Here is a 23,362-nt window from a genome sequence, read left to right on the forward strand (position 1 = left end):
CTGCTGTTGATGTGCTTTTTTAATCAAAGGATTTCCACCTTGTTGTGTGAAATGTTTCATTTTCATCCAAACATTCAGTGGCTGATTGTTTCTCCGTATACATTATCTCTTTGTTCCCCTTGACTTCTTACAGTGCTGTATCTGATCTATACTACAATATTATAATCAATGTGGAAATGCAAAAAAAGGAGATTTTTCAATCTCCTTTTGTTCCCTTTTCCTTTGTGTGTTCTTCCATGATTCTCCATATAACCAGCATGCTCTACTCCCCTCTATTTTGTCTTCAAAAATCTTTTATTATACCCTACTGCAAAATCCATTTGTCTTCTGTCCATGATATTCCTTCATCAAGCCATGTGATCTACACTCACTTTTATCTTCCACATTTTGCCCCAGCTGCTACCCAAACAACATTTGCTTTTCATAAGATTTTGTATGTATGGGCACCTTGAAATTAGCAACGCTGCTGAGAACAGTCTACAAAGCATAAGATGATGGGTGAAGGGGGAATATATCTGTTTGGGAGTTTGTTCATACGAACAGGATGTATCAGAAAGACAATCCCTATACATTTTGGAAAATGACACTTTGGACCAGTTCAAACATAGCAAGAAACCATAGGTAAATGGATTTATAACATTACAAGGTTTTGTGCTTCCTTATTCTTGCATGGCATTAGGACAAACATGGGCAAACTTTCTAACTTGGGTGCTGCATGGTGGGTTGGAGCAGGGTGGGTGGGCCAGGAGGAAGGGAGGGGGTTTCCCCAAGTCCTCTCCCTGCCCTTCCCTTCCCTTCCCTTTCAGAGGCAGAAAGTGAAGGAAAGACAGGAAATATTTGGATTCACAAAGGGTTAGCCTTGGTCAGGATGAGATGGTGGACAGGAGAAAAAATGTATCTATTAGACCCCATATTGTCTATTCTTGATATATAATCTTAGATCAGGAAGAGATCCCCAAGGGCCATCCAGTCCAACCCCCTGCCATGCAGGAAGGCATAATCAAAGCACTCCCGATAGACAGCCTTTGTGGGAAAGCCTCCAGAGAAGGAGACTCCACCACACTCTAAGGAAGCCTACGTTATTCTCCAATGGCTCTTACTCTCAGAAAGTTCTTAATCTTTTCAGTCAAATCTCTTTCCCTACTATGTGAAACCATTGCTCCCCTGTTCCCTGGTCTCTAGAGCAGCAGAAAGTCAGTTTTCCCCTTCTCCTCAATGGGACACCCTTTTAAATCTTAAAACATGGTTCTTATGTTCTCTTCTCCCAGCTAAACATCCCCCAGGAGGAAAGGAGGAAGGAAAAAGAGAAGGAAGGAAGGGAGGAAGAGAAGGCTGGAAAGAAAGAGGGATGGAGAGGAATGGAGGGAGGGAAGGGAGGGAAGGGAGGGAGCTAAGGAAGAAGGAAGGAAAGACAAAAGAGAAGGAAGGAAGGGTGGAAAGGAAAGGAGGGTGAGAGGAAGAAAGAGGGAGATAAAGAAGGAAGCAAAGGAAGAAGGAAAGAGAGAAGGAAGGAAGGGAGGAAGAGAATGTTGTAAGGAAAGAAGGGTGGAGAGGAATAGAGGGAGGGAAGGGAGGGAGCTAAGGGAGAAGGAAGGAAAGACAAAAGAGAAGGGATGGAGGAAAGAAGGATAAAAGAGTGGAAGGGAAGGAGGGTGAGAGGAAGAAAGAGGGAGATAAAGAATGAAGCAAAGGAGGAAGGAAAGAGAGAAGGAAGGATAGGATGGTGTGAGAGAGGAGGGCCTGAGAAAAGAGACCAAAGGGCCGTATCCGGCCCCGGGCCTGGGTTTACCTATACCTGCTTTAGGACCAGATGGAGTGTTACTTCTGTTTCTAAGTTATTGTGAATTCTTCATGACATCTCATGCTGCTGTAACATACCAGTATTTCAAATCAGTATGGCCCAACAAGCAATCCAAAAGAACAACTCAAATGGAATGGAAATAGAGGAAAATCATAGAGTATTAGGCCTTACTTCTTCTCTGACTTCCAAGAGCCCACATATTGCACTCTCGCCCTTTTCATCATTTCATCTAGAGTCCAGTAGTTCTATCTACAAATGTTTATTAAAGAAAGCATATACAAAGGGAAAAAGGGGATATCCCAAAAGGGCAGTAGAGCAGAAAATACAAAATAGTAGCAATCCAAAACATGTCCAAGTACATAAAGTCAAGAGAGCCAAAATCCACAACATTCATTCAAACATAAATCCATAAGCATGAAAACAGGAACTTTTTCCAAGGCAAACCCTTCAAGGAACAAAGGCATGAACCAGAACAGGAAACTTGCGTCATGAACTTGAGAACTGAGACAGGAAAGCCTTCCTTATTGCAACATTGTCTCCTCTGAGAGCTTGAAGCCCAAAGTACCTAATTTAAGCCTGCCCAGGCCCATCTAGGTGCCCATGAGATCATTCAGAATACCACGGGCCTTTATGGTCTTATCTCGGATTCTCTGAGAATACTTTGTTTGTCTATTTTTCACTCCTTGCCTTCTTGGGCCTAATCTGGTTTTCTGAGAAACCTCACCATTGGCCCAAGGCCGTTTCACAGAGAAACGGAAACCTTCACTTCTCAGTTCTTGTGGGTTTTTTCGGGCTATATGGCCATGTTCTAGAGGCAAAAATGCCTCTAGAACATGGCCATATAGCCCGAAAAAACCCACAAGAACTGAGTGATTCCAGCCATGAAAGCCTTCGACAATAAACCTTCACTTCTGTTGCCTGGGAACGAGCACAGGAATCCCAAACTTTGGCCTCCTTGGTCTGTAATTCTCTCTGATCACAAGCTGACCCTTCACTTTGAAACCCATCAATTCCCTCATACTCTGAAACATCAGAAAAATCCTCTGCTGCTTGCTGAGCCACAACACTGCACCATTCCCAGAAGGAATAAATATTTACTTATTAATATTAATTAATATGAAACAAAAACTACAACCTGCCCTACCTGAGCATTAAGTGGCTCTGCCCTGGTTTAATTTGGATTAGCCCATTGATCACTTTCTAAGCCCACTTAAATGGTCACTAGGTGGGGCCAATGTTGATCATGTAGCACCTTTTTGCCATTTGGTGAGATGCTCTTGGCTGTCCAGATAATTACAAACTGGATGGTATAGGCTGAACAGTTTGCTCACCTTGTTATTCCTGAGGGAATATTTATAATTTCCTCTGTTTAGTTTCATCTTGTTGGTTTTAATCCAGAATAAAGTATGTCAATATCATTTTGAATCTCAGGCTTCTGCAATATTATCTCTGGTTCCCAGCTTTGTGTCAGCTGCAAATTTGGTATTCAATTCCTTTTTTCAGCTGCAGCCAAGTAATTTAGAAAACTGTTGAACACAACATGGCCAAGGACAGAACCATTCATGTGCATGTGCCAGATACTGTGGTTCAACCAGCTGTGGAGCAACTAAACAGCATTATGATTTAACCCTCAGTTTTTCTAGCAAGGATATCATTGGATACGTTTTCAAATGCTTTGCTGTAATCAGAATGGAGCAGTTTAGTTAGGGCCAAATGTTCATCACAATTTTCATCAGGCTGAATGAATATACTGTGATTCCCTGATTTTGGAGAAAGGACTCCACTTCTGTCTACTTTTGGCACTTCAACTGTCATCCTCAAATTTCCAAAATGACAAAGAGCAGCTCTGAAATTAAACTGTTAAATTCTGTCGAAATCATTGGATGTAATTAATCTTAGGTTGAAGGCCTGAATTTAATTATAATGGATGTTCTCTGGTTATACCCATTTTTATACATGTCCCATTATATTTATCTATCTATTCTGTCTTCTCCAAATTAACACAACTCAGAATTTAATGATCGCCTTCTCTCTGTCACCATACTTTGCAAAAAGTGGTCCTAACATTTTTTGTGTTCTTAGCATACTCAAGAAGCTAGGTGTTTTTTTTAAAAAAAAACCCCAAAACATTAATTATGAGACATTTTATGATTTAGCCTTCCTCATTCCACTCTTACAGATGGAATTGGTTCTTTTGTAGTCATCCCTGATTATACCTATCATGATCTACATGTGTTCCTTTTCAGCCTTAGCTCATCAAAGAGTTATTTGCAGCAATTCTAGTTTCTTTAGATGTTTTCCATTTTCTCCTCTTTGTATTGAAATACTTCATAATTGTGCTTTCAGTATTTATTTTGTAGAATCCCAAGGCCTCTCAGACTCTTTTCTCTTTTAAAGTGTTGAGGTATGATATCTGCACAACTTTCTCTGTATTGTTTGAAAGCACATTTATAAATGTGATTATATACACACACACACAAATAAATGATAAGATTTCCTAAAGTTTATGGAACATCTCTGGCTCAGTTTTCAAACTCCTTGATTACCATGAAACCCAAAATAATGCAGCCACTCTCCCAGCATTTCTGTCATTGGCACTTCATCAACGAGTTGCTGCCTGTTAATCACAGTAAGGACCTCCTCACATTGAGGTCCACGTGGCAGGTGATAGCAGGGGAATTCACCAAGCAATGGGGTGACTTTGGTGGGCAGCAGAGCAAAACTATTGCCTTGCATCGCCCACATCACCCTTTCCCTTATCTCAAGGGGGAAAATGTCGCTGCCCGGCTTCCCCCCATTCTTTTCAATGAGAACACAGGAAGTGCCCCATGTTCTCTGGGCAGCATCCTAGCATGCTACCAGGATGTTTTCTCTATGGAGCCCCACAGGAAGTAGCCTCATATCGTTTGATGGGCTCCATCAAGGAAGTGTCCTTGGAGTATCCTAGAAGGCTCCCTGAAGCCCATGTGATGAAGTGGTAAGTCCAGGATAACAAAGCTCCATGTTCCTTTCTCTACCTTTTGAGACATGAAGTTGAACCTCAGTCTTGAATGCAGAAGAGGATAGTTCTATGTGTTGAATAAAACATGCAGGAAAAGATGCACATTTTTTTCTAGTTTTGCTATTAATGGGTTTGGGATATTTGTTGTTGAAGATTTTATTCATTTCCCTGGAAATGATTGTAAGGATTCATCCAAAGTCAGTGGTATTTCAGCCTCTTTTATCACCTCATCACACTACTGGCAGCACTCCACTTTGCTTCGAGGCATGGTGAATCCAGCACCCCATGCCCCACATTGCCCAGATCCAAGGGAGGGTGATCACATGGGTGAAGCGTGGGTACGTGGCTTTCTCCCATAGACTGTATGGGAGGCTGAAATACCACTGACTTTGGATGAATCCTTACAATCATTTCCAGGGAAATGAATAAAATCTTCAGCAACTGTATGTTGCCCTGCCGGTGGCATGCACCAGCTCCACCCTCCTTCACCCACAGAGCTGGCATGGCATCATGTGATGGGAGCTGGCTGGTTCTGTGAGTGACCTGAGCTAAAATTGGCAAATGCAATGAGGGTGTTAGAAAATAATACCTACTACTTCAGTACAAACGCTGAGATTCCTAGGGAACAAAATTATATGACTGGCAGTGTCCAGTTTTTTTTACTTTTGCCACAGGCCTTTTTGAGATGTGTCCATATGTCCAGAGCTTGTAACTTAACTTTTGAAAGATTGTACCATTTCTAGACTTAATAGCTTAAAATGGTTACTATTATAGTGCCATTTTAAAAAAAGTAATAGTTTACTTCAATATTACTCACAAATATTCAGAATAATTATACTCTAACTTACTTTTTACTTTTACCACTGGCCTATGATGCACACAAAACGTGTAAGTAACTAATAAATAGATACACTGCAAAAGGAGTGAAGTAATTATATTTTTATTGACTTAATTCACAGGTCTCTAGATGTCATTTAAATGTGATTGTATGTGTTACTGTTTGGTGAGTTATTTGGTGGGCTACTTATAAGTTCTGCCAAAAGATAAGAGGAAAATGGTGTGTATTGCTGGTGTTATGTGAAAATGATTCTGAAATGTTCTTGTGGGTTTTTTCGGGCTATATGGCCATGTTCTAGAAGCATTTCTCCTGACGTTTCGCCTGCATCTATGGCAAGCTTCCTCAGAGGTGAGGTCCTCACCTCTGAGGAAGCTTGCCATAGATGCAGGCGAAACGTCAGGAGAAATGCTTCTAGAACATGGCCATATAGCCCGAAAAAACCCACAAGAACTGAGTGATTCCAGCCATGAAAGCCTTCGACGATTCTGAAATGATTTTTCTGTGTTAAAAAAAGACTTCTAGAAAAATTCCTTTGGTCATAGTACATGATCACGTTACGTGCAGCTTATTAATTGTCTGGAGCTCTTCTTCTGTGATACTGTGTTTTGGGGTATGCATCCACAGCCTTCATATATGCTTCAGCAAACAAGAGAAGACTGCTATTATCCTGGGACTTCTTTCCAAAAGGGAGGCTGTCACAAGCTTGCCATGCGTATTATGTGGCACAGTTCTAACAACACGAGCTGTAGATATTCTTTTAAGACTATGCGGAATATGCTTTCAAATCTCCAGTGAAGTATCAGATTTTTTTGAGTTGTGGAGGGAGAGTGTGTCTAAAGCCACACTCTTCATAAACAGCTAGTGTCCATTGCCTGGCTCTTTCTAAATCCGAATCCTCTGCTTTTTTTGTTGGGTGATTCTGACATCATTTGCACTCCCTTTATTTCTTCTTTGTTTAAGGGTCTCTGGGGCCCTTTATACACACACAACATGTGATCCTGTGCATGCTTACACCTAAGTAACTCTTACTTTGTCTAATCGAACATGTCAAAGAGGGTGGCTATCACACACCTCCAAATGTGATAGGTTTGCATTGGATTCTCATATTACTTTGTGGTTTTTATTTCCTTTCCACACTACTTCCATTACTGCCAGAAGAGTGAGAATCTTATTTATTATTTCATGCATATTTAATACCAACATATTAGTTATGATATCCAGTATTTATTATTATTAACGTTTTGCATACTATATTCTGTTTGCATTGCATTCTGATGATGTAGTCTTCCTTTTACGTTATAGAGATAGAGTTTAAATACAGAATATGTTAACATAGCAAAAATTCATAAGATCAGCAAGATCACCATGCCTTGGAAAACTGAAACCTTTCTGAACAAAAACAGTTGACAGATCATCTAGGAGACATAACGGATTGTGCCAGATGGACTTTCCTTTTGAGAAAATCCCATGAGGAAGGAAAGCATATGGAGGCAAGAGCACAAGTAACTGTTCATGTGCTGAAACTTGGCTTGTACTGTGTGAGGTATTTTTTTTTGTTGGCGTAGGCTTTGATCTTTTCCAGATGGATCAATTTTTAAAACAGGGCCTGGACTTCCAATTATTGCACTTTAATTTGGCAAGGTTTGTAGAGAAATAGCTGGTTTAAAGCTGTCCAATGAAAAGTTATGTCAGATGGATTTTCTCTAGTGGACCTTCTGTGTATAGAAGGAAATAGAACATTGCTTCTCCAAATATGATTAGAATCATAGAGTTGGAAGAGACCTCGTGGGCCACCCAGTCCAACCCCCTGCCAAGAAGCAGGAAAATTGCATTCAAAGCACTCCCAACAGATGGCCATCCAGCTTCTGCTTAAAAGCCTCCAAAGAAGGAGCCTCCACCACACTCTGGGGCAGAGAGTTCCACTGCTGAACTGCTCTCACTGTTAGGAAGTTCTTCTTCATGTTCAGGAGGAATTTCCTTTCCTGTAGTTTGAAGCCATTGTTCCATTGCATCCTAGTCTCCAGGGCAGCAGAAAACAAGCTTGCTCACTCCTCCCTATGACTTCCTCTCACATATTTATACATGGTCATCATGTCTCCTCTCAGTCTTCTCTTCTGCAGTCTAAACATGCCCAGCTCTTTAAGCTGTTCCTCGTAGGGCTTGTTCTCTGGACCCTTGCTCATTTTAGTCACCCTCCTCTGGGCACATTCAAGCTTGTCAATATCTCCCTTCAATTGGACACAGTATTCCAGGTGTGGTCTGACCAAGGTAGAATAGAGGGATAGCATGACTTCCCTGGATCTAGACACTATACTTCTATTTATTCAGGCCAAAATCCCATTGGCTTTTTTAGCCACCGCATCACACTGTTGGTTCATATTTAACTTGTTGTCCATGAGAACTCCAAGATCTTTTTCACAAGTACTGCTGTCGATCCAGGCATCATCCCCCATTCTGTATCTTAGCATTTCATTTCTTCTGACAAAGTGGAGTATCTTGCATTTGTCACCATTGAACTTCATTTTGTTACTTTCGGCCAATCATCTCTCTAATCTGCCAAGATCGTTTTGAATTTTGCTCCTGCCTTTTGGAATATTAGCTATCCCTCCCAATTTGGTGTTGTCTGCAAACTTGATGATCATGCCTTCTAAACCTTCATCTAAGTAATTAATAAAGATGTTGAACAGAACTGGGCCCAGGAGGAACCCTGCTTATCTCACTTCTTTCCAAGATGTTAATCATCTAGTCTCAGTGACATCTAGATTTTGCTCTCTTGTTTTTTGATAATAGTAATCGAAAAGCTCGTACAAATATTTTCTTGGTGAAATATATTGAACAATTTTAAGAATGAAACACATTTTAAACATTCTGAAGATCTCTTTTGCATTATGATTTGTGAACAGGGTCTTTGGTGTTTCAGCTACTTGAAAGATAATAATATTTATTGGAATCCAAAGAGCTATCCATTGGGCTAAGCTAGATAATGTGCTGTGTGTATTCATTTAACCACTTAATAATCATAATCATAATCACTTTATTCTTGTATCCCACCACCATCTTCCCGAAGGGATTCGGGGCAGCTTGCAGATGGCACAAAGTTTGTGTTTATTAAAGAGCAGATTTCATGTTTCCATATTTACAACAGTATTAGTAAAGATAAAGGTTTTCCCCTGACATTAAGTCTAGTCATGTCCAACTCTGGGGGTAGGTGCTCATCTCCATTTCTAAGACAAAGAGCCTGCGTTGTCTGAAGACTCCTCCAAGTTCATGTGGGCAGCATGGAGTGCTGTTACCTTCCCACCAGAGTGGTACTTATTGATCTATTCACATATGTATGTTTTTGAACTGCTAGGTTGGCAAAAGCTGGGGCTAACAGCGGGAGCTCACCCACTCCCCAGATTCAAACGGCCAAACTTTCAGTCAGCAAATTCAGTAGGCCAGTGGTTTATTATTATTATTTATTATTTACATTATTTATATACAGCTTTTCTCACCTCTGGGGGGACTCAAAGTGGTTTGCACATATATAATGGCAAAAATTCAATGCCTTATGACTACAGTAGTAAAACCACACTTTAAACCCCTGTGCCAGCAGGACTGAAGACCGACAGGTTGCAGGTTCGAATCCGGAGAGAGGTGGATGAGCTCCCTCTATCAGCTCCAGCTCCTCATACGGGGACATGAGAGAAGCTTCCCACAAGGATGATAAAAACGTCAAATCATCCGGGCGTCCCCTGGGCAACGTCCTTGCAGACGGCCAATTCTCTCACACCAGAAGCGACTTGCAGTTTCTCAAGTCACTCCTGACACGACAAAAAAACCCCAAACAACCAAATATCAAAACAGTTATTAAAACCATAAAACAGTCTCATCAGTCGAGTCACCGTTCCAGTCCTTATCCCACTAAAAGCTGCATACATCTATTATCCGAAGGCCTGGTCCCAGAACCATGATTTTAATTTTTTTAAAAAATGTCAGGAGCGAGGGAGCAAATCTTACCTCCTTTGGGAGTGTGTTCCATAGGCGGGAGCCACAGCCAAGAAGGCTCCTCGTCCCCGCCAGCTGCATTTGCGCTGTTGACGGAAGCGAGAGCAGAGCCTCCCTGCATGATCTTAAATTGTGAGGAGGGACGTAGGGACAGATGCGTCTGGACAAGTAAGCAGGGCCCGAACCGTTTAACCCACTGCACTATTGGGGGCTCCAGTACTAGAAGCATTTTAGAAGAAGAGGTGTTGTGTTATGGTCCTAAAAAAATAGTTTCCTCCACTGCTATTCACCATTAATATGAAAGGTGCCAACAAAAGCATCTTCACTGTATATGTTGGATTTTGAGAACAACCATAAACTCCCTTCCTTGCCAACTGCAGCCTGCTTCCTAATTATTTATCTGCTTTGATATTACTTAAATAACAAAAAAAACATATAAATTGGATTCATATTATAGCCCGCATCATACTGCTTGCACAAAGCAGCTGCATAGATTGCATCAAGTCTCAAAAATAATTCTTCATTATGGCATTCCACAAGATACCACCAGAGCACATCATCATATGTGTGAATACACCTATTTTTCTGGCACATCAGCCATATATCTATTATTCCCTTTGTCTTCTGCAATATTTGTATTTCTCATCTCGTATATGCTCCTACTGTGCTTGTAAAAAAACCCCCCACACCTTGTCATACTTGTTCTGAGTGCAATTTGATGGGATTTGTACTTACATATGGCTTTGATCAATGCACGTATTAAACAGCTTGAACAAAATGATCACTGTAGCTATGGGAAGTGGTGTTTCTAAACTTAATAATAATTATATTGATATTGGGCCCAGTTGTTGTAAGTGCTTTTTTGCACCTGTCAATAATTGCCCTGCCAGTTTCTAATCCTTGAGTGTCTAGCTGATTTGCTTCAAATGAGTTCTTTAAATGGTAATGTGTCACGAATTGCACTTACCTTACTTCAGGAACAAAATTGTAGGCACAATAATGTAGTCTGGCGGTCCTAAAAATAGATTTTCCTGCAGATTTCAGACTTTCTTTATCAAAGTTCGTAAGAGCTATAGCTTTATTGGCTTTGGTGTTCATCCCACTAATTGTTTCAGGTCGTATGCCTCAAACTCGCTTCTCCCGTAGTCTAAAAGGTAGAATGGCAGCGCACTCTTTCACACCGTCCCTGCATTTGTACTTTAGTTGTTATTTTCTTGCACTTAAAATATGGCAGTACCATTCTCACTGCTATTTATTCCATGTCTTGCTCCATGATTTGAGACTCTTTGTTAAAAAGAGAGGCCATAATGACAAAATATTGCAATTGTATAGGATGTTGATATGGAATCCCACTTCCCCCATTCCCAACTCAGAGAAAACATCATGCCCCTTCCAGTATCTTTTCCTATGTTGTTCCCCCTGAGAATCAACATTGAGTTTTGGAGTTGTAGTTCAGCCACATCCAGAGAGCATTGTGGACTCAAACAATGATTAAACTGGACCAAACTTGGCACAGATACTCAATAGGCTCAAATGTGAACACTAGTGGAATTTGGGGAAATAGACCTTGACATTTAGGAGTTGTAGTTGCTGGGATTTATAGTTCACCTACAATCAAAGAGCATTCTGAATCCCATCAACGATAGAATTGAGCCAAACATCCCACACAGAATCCCCATGACTAATAGATAATACTGTGTTTTCTTATGGTCTTTGGAGACCCCTCTGATAATCAATCACGACGCCTCCAGGGGTCCTGACCCCCAGGTTGAGAAACGCTGTTCTGGAACATGGCCATGCAGCCTGCAATACTCACAGCAACCCAACAAGCAAGTTATTTCTGTATCTAGAACTTGTGCTTTTATTCAATGATTAGAAAGGAACCAAAGTACTTGGTAAGATTAAAAGTAAAAGTCTATGGTTTTCTTTTCGAATATTTGATAATTGAAAGAATGGACTCTCATGCAACTTCATAAACTATTCAAAATAAACTCTATTTGATGCTGTTGAGTAAGAGAAAACAGATAATATAAAAATGTTTCCAAATGCCACAACACTGACAGCATTTCATCCCAATAGTTGAAATGCTTTTGTGTAGGTTATAGTGCAACAAGAAAAAAATCACTATACTGTGCTTCAGGCTAAGGTTGTAAAAGATGATGTTTTTGTCAGGTCACTGCCAATTTAATTGGATGGAACTGTCTCACATCTTTCTTCAAGAGCTGAACTTTTCAAGCAGAATGATGGTTAGTAACACGGAAACATAGTTTGCAATTTGAATGATGATGACATATACCTCACAACAAAATAATTCAGTGGCCATCTATTTAATTAATATGTAGACAAGTTCTTATAGAGAAAAAAAGAGTTAACTTAGATATTATAAAAATGATTATAATTTTATTTAAATGCGCATTTGTTTAAGGAGAACAATATTTTCTTCCCCAGAAGATTGACAAGTTCATAGTGATTTGGTATCTTAATATTTCGTCTCTTTGTATCCTAAACGGTGCACAATCTCTCTAAACTTGCATTTCTTTCTCTGCATAAATCACAATAAACATGCATAAATTATTTTTCTTATTACAGCTGTCATCCTGTCCTTTTTTTGTCTCCCACTCGCCCTTGATTATGTATTTAATCTCCTCTTTGTTCATTTATATTGAATAATGAAGGCAGTCCCTTTCTTTCTGCCATCCTTCTACCAAACTTTCTCATTTATTCATTCCAAATCTCTGCTGACCCTCTTTTCTCATCCTGCTTATCAATGATAATAACTCATTTGCTCATTTTTCTTTTTTCCTCTCCGGTTGGTTCTGTGTTTCTCCCTCGCTTTTGTTGTTCTGTAAATGTTTCTGTAGCCACTGTCATCAAGGTGGGCTGCATACCCTCCAAATGACCAGGTTTGGTAGATACACCTCCAGTTAATCCTCTTTTATCTAATTTTTTCAGTTTCTTTTAAAATGTCCAAATTTTATTTTCCCCACCTTTATTTTCCTTTTCTGTCAACCTACTTCATGCATATCTAGCATTACTGGTTTTCCAGTGCTAATTATGAAATGAAAGAAATCATTGCAATGGCCAGAAAAGAACCCCAGAAACTGAACATTTGCTTCTGTAAAACTTTGTTTCAGGCCAGTAAATAAATTTTACAGTAAAAAAAGTAAGTGACTAATTATCTCCATATTTTATTAGTGTAATGATCATTAAAAAGGTAATTGTAAAAGTTCTCTGCCATTAAGTCTAGTCATGTCTGACTCTGGTGGACGGTGTTTATCTCCATTTCCAAGCCTAAGAGTTAGCGTTGTCCATAGATACCTCCAATGTCATGTGGCCGGCATGATTGCATGGAGCACTGTTACCTTCCCTTCAAAGCGGTACCTATTGATCTATTCACATTTGCATGCTTTCAAAAAGCTAGGTTGACAGAATCTGTGTCAGAAGGGTTGCCAAAGACCATCAGAAAACACAGTATTTTCTGTTGGTCATGAGGGTTCTGTGTTTGGCTCAATTTTTTTGTTGTTGGGGTTCAGAATGCTCTGATTGTCAGTGAACTATAAATCCCAGTAACTACAACTCCCAAATGTCAAGGTCTATTTCCTCCAAACTCCATTTGTGATCATATTTGGCCATATGGAATATTTGTGCCAAGTTTGGTCCAGATCCATCATTGTTTGAGTCCGCAGTGCTCTTTGGATGTAGGTGAACTACAACTCCCAAACTCAAAGTCAATGCCCACAAAAATCCTTCCAGAATTTTCTGTTGGTCATGGGAGTCCTATGTGCCAAGTTTGGTTCAATTCCATTGTTGGTGGAGTTATTTATTTATTTATTTGCTTCACTTGTATACCGCTCTTCTCAGCCCTCAGGCGACTCAGAGCGGTTAACAACCAATTCAACAGTACAAAACAGATCATTAGTCAATTAAATCAGCAATATCAATTAATTAGCATCAAACATCAATACAACAATACAACAAAATAACAATCCATCACGTCTCATCAATAGAATCAGCATCCACTCTCATTGTCCATTAATCCATATTCCAATAGTCAATCAATTGCACTGCTTAGTTGAAAGCCTGTTCAAAGAGCCAGGTCTTCACTCTCTTCCGGAATGCCAGATAGGAGGGGGCCAATCTGATGTCTGTAGGAAGGGCGTTCCACAGTCGAGGGGCCACTACTGAGAAGGCCCTGTCTCTCGTCCCCGCCGGGCGTGCTTGTGAGGCCGGCGGGACCGAGAGCAGGGCCTCCCCAGACGAGCTTAACGTCCTAACTGGTTCATAGGAGGAGATGCGTTCGTACAGATAGGTTGGGCCAGAACCGTTTAGGGCTTTAGAAGGTAAAGCCAGCACTTTGATTTGTGCCCGGTAGCAAATTGGCAGCCAGTGGAGCTGGCGCAACAGAGGAATTGTATGCTCCCTGAGTGCCGCTCCTATTAGCAACCTGGGAGCATACAACTCCTCGGTTGCGCCAGCTCCACTGGCTGCCAATTTGCTACCGGGCACAATGCTCTTTGATTGTAGGTGAACTGTAAATCCCAGCAACTACAACTCCCAAATGACAAAATCATTTTTTTGGAGTCATGGTCACTCCTTCGGTTAGTAGGTGTCTTGTGTCCAAATTTGGTGTCAATTCCCCCAGTGGTTTTTGAGTTCTGTTAATCCCACAAACGAACATTACATTTTTATTTATATAGATAGGAGTAGTGTGTGTGTCAATTTTTCAATAACATCCCTTTTCTAGGGATGTTTGTGATGACGAAAGACAGAGCAAAATCTTCCAGCTTTGAGCAATGCATTTTCTTAGTGCATTACTTCTTTCACGACTCCTGCATCACAGCCATTTCCCTCCTGCTGCCATTGCCCATGCCAACGTAGTTTTACTCCCACAGTGCACCAAGGGATCCTGTCTACATCTCTCGCTTGTCCTCCCTGTGAGCTTGTACTTTGCAAGTCTCCCTAATTTGTCAGATATGTCTGACCCCTTCCTATGTTACATGGTAGGAGAATTATGTGTCATTAAGTGATGTCCACAAAATCATTTACTAAAGATGTGGATAATTGAATTTGAATTCCTAGTTACAATTTCTGGAACATTTACTAGTGAAGAAAATTATGTTTTTCTTTTCAATGTAAATGTTCTGTTTTGGCATTGATCAATGTCCCCTCTCTCACTTTCCTATATCTCAAAGGGAATGAAGTGTTATTACTAGAAAACCAGTTCAGTTACACACACCATTCACAGCAAAGCTAAAGTACACACCAGGGAGAGGAATGATTAGCAATACACTCCCATTTACACTTTGCAGGATGTTTTGCATCCCAGAATACTACTTCTTCCAGCTCATTTACATGGCAGAGACTGATAGCTGCTGGTTTCTGAAAGCTGTAAATGAGCTTTCCTCCTCACTAATAGTTTTACTAGTCATAGATTATGCTCCCAAGGCCTAAAACTGTTTGCTACATCCATCATTGGATACAACTTAATGAGAGTTCATGTAATTTGCCTTGAGGGGACACTATTTGTAAGGCCCTCTTACAAGTGCCTGCACAATGTGCATAATTTATACATATAGAATTTATACACACATATATTTAAAATCATGGTATAAAGCTAGCACTAATGGAGCTTCCGAGTTTTACCCTTGCTTGACTTCACCATATCCATTATGAATAAGGTATGAATAGAACAAGGCTCTGGCAAAGTTCGGTGCCCATTGATCATTCAAAACAAACTCTGTAGACATTCCTTTTTAAAAATCTGTCCTCATTTTAGAAAAAAAAATCCCCTATTTTATTTATTTATTTATTGTGTCATCAGCAACCAGACATTTGTATTACATTTTTAACAAAAACAAACAAACAGACAGAAAAAACACAAAGTTTGCATGCTTGGTAGTTGATTAAATGTCCTTTCATCAGTATCTGACCACTTGGAGTGCCTCTGGTGTTGCTGCAAGGAGGTCCTCCATTGTGCATGTGGCAGGGCTCAGGTTGCATTGCAGCAGGTGGTCAATGGTTTGCTCTTATCTGCACCCACATGTCGTGGATTCCACTTTGTAGCCCCATTTCTTAAGATTGGCTCTGCATCTCGTAGTGCCAGAGCACAGTCTGTTCAGCGCCTTCCAAGTCGCCCAGTCTTCTGTGTGCCCAGGGGGGAGTCTCTCATTTGGTATCAGCCATTGATTGAGGTTCTGTGTTTGAGCCTGCCACTTTTGGACTCTCACTTGCTGGGGTGTTCCAACAAGTGTCCAGCGAATATTCCCCTAATCTGATGGTATAATGAATGTAAGATGCATCGCTTCTCCGTCTGACTAGACTAGAACTACATTGCTTTTTTTGTGTGTGTCAGAAGCGACTTGAGAAACTGCAAATTGCTTCTGGTGCGAGAGTATTGGCCGCCTACAAGGTCATTGCCCATGGGATGCCCAAATGTTTTGCCATCCTTGTGGGAGGCTTCTCTCATGTCCCCACAATGGGGAGCTGGAGCTGACAGAGGGAGCTCATTCGCGCTCTCCCCACATTCGAACCTCCAACCTGCTGGTCTTCAGTCCTACTGGCACAAGAATTGAACCCATTGCACCACCAGGAGCTAACTACATTGCATTGTTTTTTTATTTGTGTCTCTGTGAACTTGTTATTAGGATTTTAATAGTGATTGTACTAAGGTAGGCATTTAGCTTTTTCTGGGCTAGTTGTAAAGAAGAGCAGAAATATACCTCAGCATAAAAGTTGACTAATGTTGAGCAAAAGCCAGTTGGATCAGTACTGCCCTTGGCAGTAAGCCGCCCCGAGTCCCTATTGGGGGAGATGGTGGCGGGGTATAAATAAAGATTATTATTATTAATCATAATAATGCGAAAAATTGCTTACAGTCAGTCAGGGGCTGCTGTGGCTTTTATGGATTTTTATGGATTATAACTGTGAATTTTTAATACAATTTATATTTAATGTCTGTTTTAATGTTTGTTTTTTTTAAAAAAGATTCTAAATTGTTTTGAAATGTTTTTGATGTAAGTGGCTTTGAGTCTCCTGTGGAGAAAAAAACGGGTATAAATAAACATCGTTGTCGTCATCATCATTACATGGAATAGTAAATCCTTGTGGTAGTCTATTATAGAATTGCTAAAGTGACAGCTGGTGGTTGTGTAGAAGAGGGAATTTATTGATTTATTGATTTATTTATTTCCAATATTTCTATCCCCACCCTTCTCAACACCTTCTCTTCGGCTTTTGCACTTGAAGCAGTTTTCTACTATTGACTTCCATTGATATTGGTTCTTGACTGCCTTTGACATAATCTGCCAGTGCATGTTGTTGTTGTTGTTGTTGTTGTTGTTGTTGTTGTTGTTGTTGTTGGAGTGTGCCAGATAGCAAAGCATTTCTTAATAGATGCCACAACATAAAATGTCTCACCCTGAACAGACTTCAGGATATGCATAATTTCATTAGGAGGGACTCTCCTGGTGATCTCAACGCTTCAGGGGATACATAATGGAGATGGTGGTCTCTTTAGTAATAATCAGGTATTTAAATGCGTATCATTTCTATAGAAATTATGATTCTGCTTAATAATCAAAGCAATTGATGTATCAGAAACTGTTTATACTTAATATCTTCTCTTCATCCTGTGACTTGTCATTAGCATTTCCCAAACAGTGGCTCATTTCTCCTGTCATCTTTATAGGTTGGCCAGCATTGGGGATGGCATCAAGCCCTGTAAAAACCAATGTAACAACTCAGTTAAGACATTCCCTCCATTAGGGATCTTGCCAGAGCTATGACATCTCTTAGAATTGTTGCAAATACCATTTTTGTCTTTATTTTGGAGGATGGGGTTCAGTGAAAAGGAGAAACATAAATGTATGTTTATTTTTGGAAAAAAGGTGGAAAATTGAGTTATTTTCTACTTGCTGCTGTCTAGTCCTTTTTTGCTAATATAGTGGTATATGTGGCTTCCTGCACAAGCAGTCCGATTCGCTCAAAACATGAAAGGCTTTTCATGGAAACACTTTCTGAGTTTACTGGAATACACATTGACTTTGATCCAGTAGGGTATATATTAGCATTTCATCTTATTTAGGATCTCATACTTACTCTGAACAACTATAATAATGAAATCCAGCTACTATCAATCAGGTACCGCATAACCATTTTATGGCCAAAAGTAGACAACCTTTGGGAGCCTCCAGTGGCACTGCGGGTTAAACCGCTGAGCTGCTGAACTTGCTGATCAAAAAGTTGGTGGTTTGAATCCGGGGAGCAGAGTGAGTACTTGCTGTTAGCTCTAGATTCTCTCAACGTAGCAGTTTGAAAACATGAGAATGTGAGCAGATTAATGGGTACCACTTCTGTGGGAAGGTAGCAGCACTCCATGCAGTCATGCTGGCCACATGGCCTTGGAGGTGTCTACAGACAATGCCGGTTCTTCAGCCTAGAAATAGAGATGAACACCACCACCCAGAGTTGGACATGACTAGACTTAATGTCAGCGGAAACCTTTACCTTTACTAGTCAACATTTATTAAACTGCATGTTTCCTTTTCTTACATAATTCCTTTATTGGGAGTTTGGTTATAAAATTAAAGTGTACTCGAGAAAGGGATGGGAATTGTTATGAGGTCTGTTAGTACAAATAATTCTGAAATATCATGAGGAGAGCTTTTAGCAAGGCTTCATGGTTATGCTATCTAATGCCTTGTCTATAGAGAAGCACTCCTGTAATGATGAGACCTTAACTGAATGTATAGACATGTTGCACCACTGAGCATCTTACTCAGCAGTGCAAGGCAAGTATTGCTACAAGTATTAAGAAACTCTGGCTACTAGTATTAAAAAAACTCTAAAATCTGTAAATAAAGGGCAACACTAAAAAAACTGGGGAATTCCAGACAGAAAAGAACCAGGGCCAGCTAACAACTCCCAACAAAGGATTCCCCCAGGCAGGAAGCAGTCAGGCTTTGAAGCTGTACAGCCATTAAATTCTAATCAAGGTGGCCAATTGCAACATTCACACTTGCCTCAAGCAGACAAGATTTCTTTCTCCCAGCCAGGACCTTCCACAGATATATAAACCTCACTTGCCTAGTTTCCAACAGACCTCACAACTTCTGAGGATGTCTGCCATAGATGTGGGCAAAACGTCTATGGCAGGGAATGCTTCTGGAACATGGTCATACAGCCTGGAAAACTCACAGCAACCCACCTTTCTCATAGTTTATTTGAATAGTGATTTTATGCTGTCAATAATTCTCTTAAATAACATTTCAAAAGTGGCAACATGTCCCCTTAAAAATGATTTTCTTATACTGTTGAACTTTTGTAGAAGAATAAAGAGCCAGACAACTTGTACTCCTCTTTTAGATCTTATCTCAAAGGGCAGTCTTTTGTTTAGGCAAAGCTTCCTCTTTTCAGAAAAGCCCAAACCTTCATTTTCAGGAGGACAGAGTGTATCAAAATAGGAAGAAACCCGAGTCTTGTTTAAGCCTGAAAGCTTACCAAATGGCATACCCCCTCCCATTTTTTAAAAGAGGAAAGGAAAGCCATTCATGAGCTGTATGAAATGTAATTTTGATTGAAAGCTCACTAAAAGCTATATAGGTCATGAAGACAATCAGTCTTTTATTCTTTGAAATAATTCACATTACAGCCCTGTGTATTACCACCCTTATCAAAGAAAAGCCTTTAGATTTGTGTTGGCAGATAATTACAAATTGATTTTTTTTGGACCACTCATTTTGGGAATGGCTGTGAAAACCTTTACTTTCCTCTTCCTTCCCTCCCCAATCCTCCACCCTCAGTAAAAGCCTCTTATGACTTTTCTCCTGCATCACACTGAAGAACTACTATTATCGCGAGCTGTTCAGGTGTGCTAAGCCACAAGGCTGCATAAAAGGACTGACGAGCACAAAGGCTGGAATGGAAGGAAAATGTATAATGGCTAAGAAGGGTGCTGTCACCACAGAATGGTTTAAATCCATGGTTAGATTTCTCCAGTATGAGGTTCAAACAGCAAAGTGTACTACAAAAAAAGGGAAGAAGGAATGGTTAATAAATAGTCTAAAACATTTATTAATAGCTGATAAGTGATGGCAGTTTTGCCTGGCTAAGATCTATCAAAATATGAAACCTTTTATGAACCTAAGCGAATGCCAGTCTTGTTTACTCAAAGGGCTGTGCTCTTCACCATATGGCAGATATTTTGTGATGTGGCAATACCACAAAATAGTATGTAATTATTTAATTTATAGCTTGCCTTTCTTCTGGAATGGGACCCAAAGGACTTGAAATTAAAATCTGATTTTATGAAAGTTAAAAACAAACAAGAGCCTTTGATTCATGGCTGTTAGGAATTGTGGGAGTTGAAGTCCAAAACACCTGGAATACACAAGTTTGCCCTCGCCTGCTGTAGAGCTTCATGGATATTTCTGTTGATTTTAAAACTTGTGGAACTAACAGAATCATTTTTATTCTTTTTATAACCTACTAGCTGTGCCCGCCACATGTTGCTGTGGCCAACTTTCCCTTCCTCTTTCTCTCCTTCTTTCTCTCCTTCCTTCCTTCCTTCCTTCCTTCCTTCCTTCCTTCCTTTCTCTCTTGCCTTCCCTCCCTCTTTCCTTCCTCCCTTTCCTTTCCTTTTTTCTTTCTCTCCTTCTCTTCCTCTTCACTTCCTCCCCTTTTCTTTCCTCTTTTCCCACTTTCTTCCTTTTCTACTTATTCTAGGACTGCAACTCCCAGCAGTCCTTCTGATCTACCTACCTACCTACCTACCTACCACCATCTAATCTATCTATCTGGAGGATTGCTGAGAGTTGCAGTCCAGGAACAGCAAATTGGAAATATGCAGAGATTGGCATGCTCTCAAAGAAATCCAAGGAGAAGCAAGTTTGCAGTTTGGAAGCAGTGCATTTGGATCATTCTCCTCTCCTAAAGAACTTGGTCTAGGGGATTCTGGGAGCTGTAGTCCGGAAGAGAGTGTGGATATGCTATTGTGTGATTTGTTTGCCCGGGGAGTTGTTTTGCGCATGCACTGTAGCATCTTTTTGCTTTTTTGGCTTTTTAAGTCTCTTCTGTTGTGTTTTTCAGTGTTTTATGAGTGATGGTTACTTGTTGGTCTGATAGGTGCATTGTGTCCCAAATTTGGTGTCGGTTCACCCAGTGGTTTTGAATTATGTTAATCCCACAAACAAACATTACATTTTTATTTATATAGATTGTTACTTTGGTTTTTGAGAGGCAACCAGCATAAGAGGAGGAAGAGTCATGAATGTATCAGTGCACTGAAATTTCAAGAGGTTAAGGTCCTGAATGAGGAATTCTTGAACAATAACCTTGGAAACTATTTCTCACCACACCAAGGCTCTACACTTCCCACTTGATTTTCACTCCACAAGCAGTGCACCAGACTTTCATCTGGTAGAGATGATAAAATAGACAAGAAAGCTATTTCTAATCTCCTAGTCTGGTATTTGAGCCAGAAAGACAATGCGGTAATTCTGCATGGTAGAATGAATGCAGTTTAATACCACTTTAACTGTCATGGCTCAATACTATGAAATCACAGTACTATGAATTTTACAAGATGTGGCACCACAGTGCTGGTCCCTCACCAAACTATCGCTTTGATGATCTCATAGCATTGAGCCATGCCAGTTAAAGTGGTGTCACAGTGCATTGATTCTTCTGTGTAGATGCACCCATATTCACAGTGGAAACCCCTTGGAAATGTCTGCATGGAATAGGTCATGGTTCCAGAAACTCAGCCTGGTTGAACAAGTAAACCCAACACGAAGGTCTCTCAGAAGGAAACAAAGAGGGAACTCCCCTCACGATTCTGTGGAGGATGACAAGTTAGGAGGAAGTTATAACATTAGCATTGGGTGAATGAAACTACCAATCAAAACAAAGATTGAGATTATAGATGCAGTGTAAAGCCTTTCAGATGATGCTATCCAAGGTCCTGATTTTGAGAGCCTGTAAACTCCAAACTGGAATATTATTATACAACCCAGTGTTTGTATTGTTCATTGATATGCCACTTGAGCAGGAACCCCTTTGACCAGGGACCACTTTGACCAGGGACCTATCTCCAAAATTAGTATCAAATGGGTTACAAATCAGTTTTTGGTCAACTTTAGATTCAGTTTGTGGTGCCAATTCAGAACATTTCATTGAATAGACGACATTGGCTCTAGTTTTTGATAAAGAATATATGCCATGGTCAGTGACAGGGAAGGAGTGGCACGAAACGAATGGAAATAAAATAAAATAAAGAGGAAGGAGGCTTGCAGACCAGATTTTCATCCTCACGGCCCACTGGTGGTCCGTGGCTCACAGGTTGAGAACCACTGCCCTATACAAATTAGTTACATTTATTCATTAATCAAGAACTGTATCACCTATCAGGTTCACCCTTAATGATTTGTTCTTGAAGCAGCCACTGTGTAGAGGCATAATAGCATAATTATATCAGTTGTTTGTATACAACCATAGGACCAAAGGATGTAACTTACTCTATACTGGGTAGTAAATCCCGAAGTTTATATTTAGGACTTACATTTCAGCTCCCCAACCTGGGAATTCCAAAATGACTTCAAAGATTATTATTTTTCTAAACCATCTAAATTTGTTCAAGAAGCAAGTTGCTTTATTGTAGATGGACCTTTTATAGAAATTTTAAATCAAAAATTAAATGCATTGCTTTCTTCATTCACTTCTCCTGTTTATTTTCTACATTTCATCTCTCATCTTTTCTAGTTTACTAGTCTCCCTGGCTTTCTGTTATCTATTTTAATGCTAATTTTTCTCACTTACTCGAAATAATGATTTTTTTTAGAATCTAAGCTTACAAAGAGAATGTGCAGAAAAACCCTTCATGTGTCCGGTTATGCACATAAAAGTAATGTGAATGGCAATAAAAGTGGGTCTGAAAACTCATTTGAGACATGGAAAGTGTGTGAGAGGCGTTAGGAATATTTGAGTTTGCTTTAGCAGTTGTTCTGTTATTGATTTGTTGCCTTCTTCATGGGATCCAGATTGAGGCTATGTTTCCAATTAGAGAAAGAATATCCAGGAAACAAGTCTTTATACCTATGGTTATTCTAAGGAATTATGACTGAAAAATGCTGTAGCTGCACAATGAATTACAACTATAAGTAGACTCACAGAAAATGTTATTTTTTGACTTCTTTCCTACCATTGTGAATGGTGAGACAAAACAGTAATAGGTCCATAAAGGCAAGCCTTAACCAATATTACTGGGCTATTCCTGTCAAGGGAAATTAGGGGATAGCTCAGGAGGAGAGCACATAACATTGCATGCCAAACTTTCCAGATTCAGTCTTTGGTATCTACACTCTAAAATGGTTTGAGTAGTCATGGGTAATCACTCATAGCAAGTATCATTGTCTTCCAGAGGCAGAGTATCTGCAATGGATCCATAAATGACTGTGAAGACCTATTTTGGATAAGTCTTCTGAGCTATCCCCGAATCTGTCTGAGATCTGTTGTAGATTATATTTGAATAGATCCAGGATGGGCAAAGTGCAGCCTGAGGACTACATGTGGTCTTCCAGTTGTGGCCCCATGCCTCCTCTGGACTACCCTAAGGGAAAAGGTCTCTCTTGGAAGATTTATTGAATGTGATTCATATTTTAAATATGTCACAGGGCTTCCCTACACTGGTTAAGCCTATTTTTTTTTCCTAAAGTAGTTGTAACTTCCATTTACTTTTGGC

General features: G+C 40.1%; 1 protein-coding gene across 2 annotated transcripts in view; it reads left to right on the forward strand.

Moving 5' to 3' along the window:
- The window catches only part of PTPRN2 (protein tyrosine phosphatase receptor type N2), a 686,806-nt gene that overhangs the window by 124,031 nt on the left and 539,413 nt on the right, over nt 1-23,362 (forward strand). The gene's annotated exons all lie outside the window — the stretch shown is intronic.

The sequence above is a fragment of the Anolis sagrei genome, chromosome 6 (genome assembly GCF_037176765.1).
Source record: "Anolis sagrei isolate rAnoSag1 chromosome 6, rAnoSag1.mat, whole genome shotgun sequence".
Classification (NCBI taxonomy): domain Eukaryota; kingdom Metazoa; phylum Chordata; class Lepidosauria; order Squamata; family Dactyloidae; genus Anolis; species Anolis sagrei.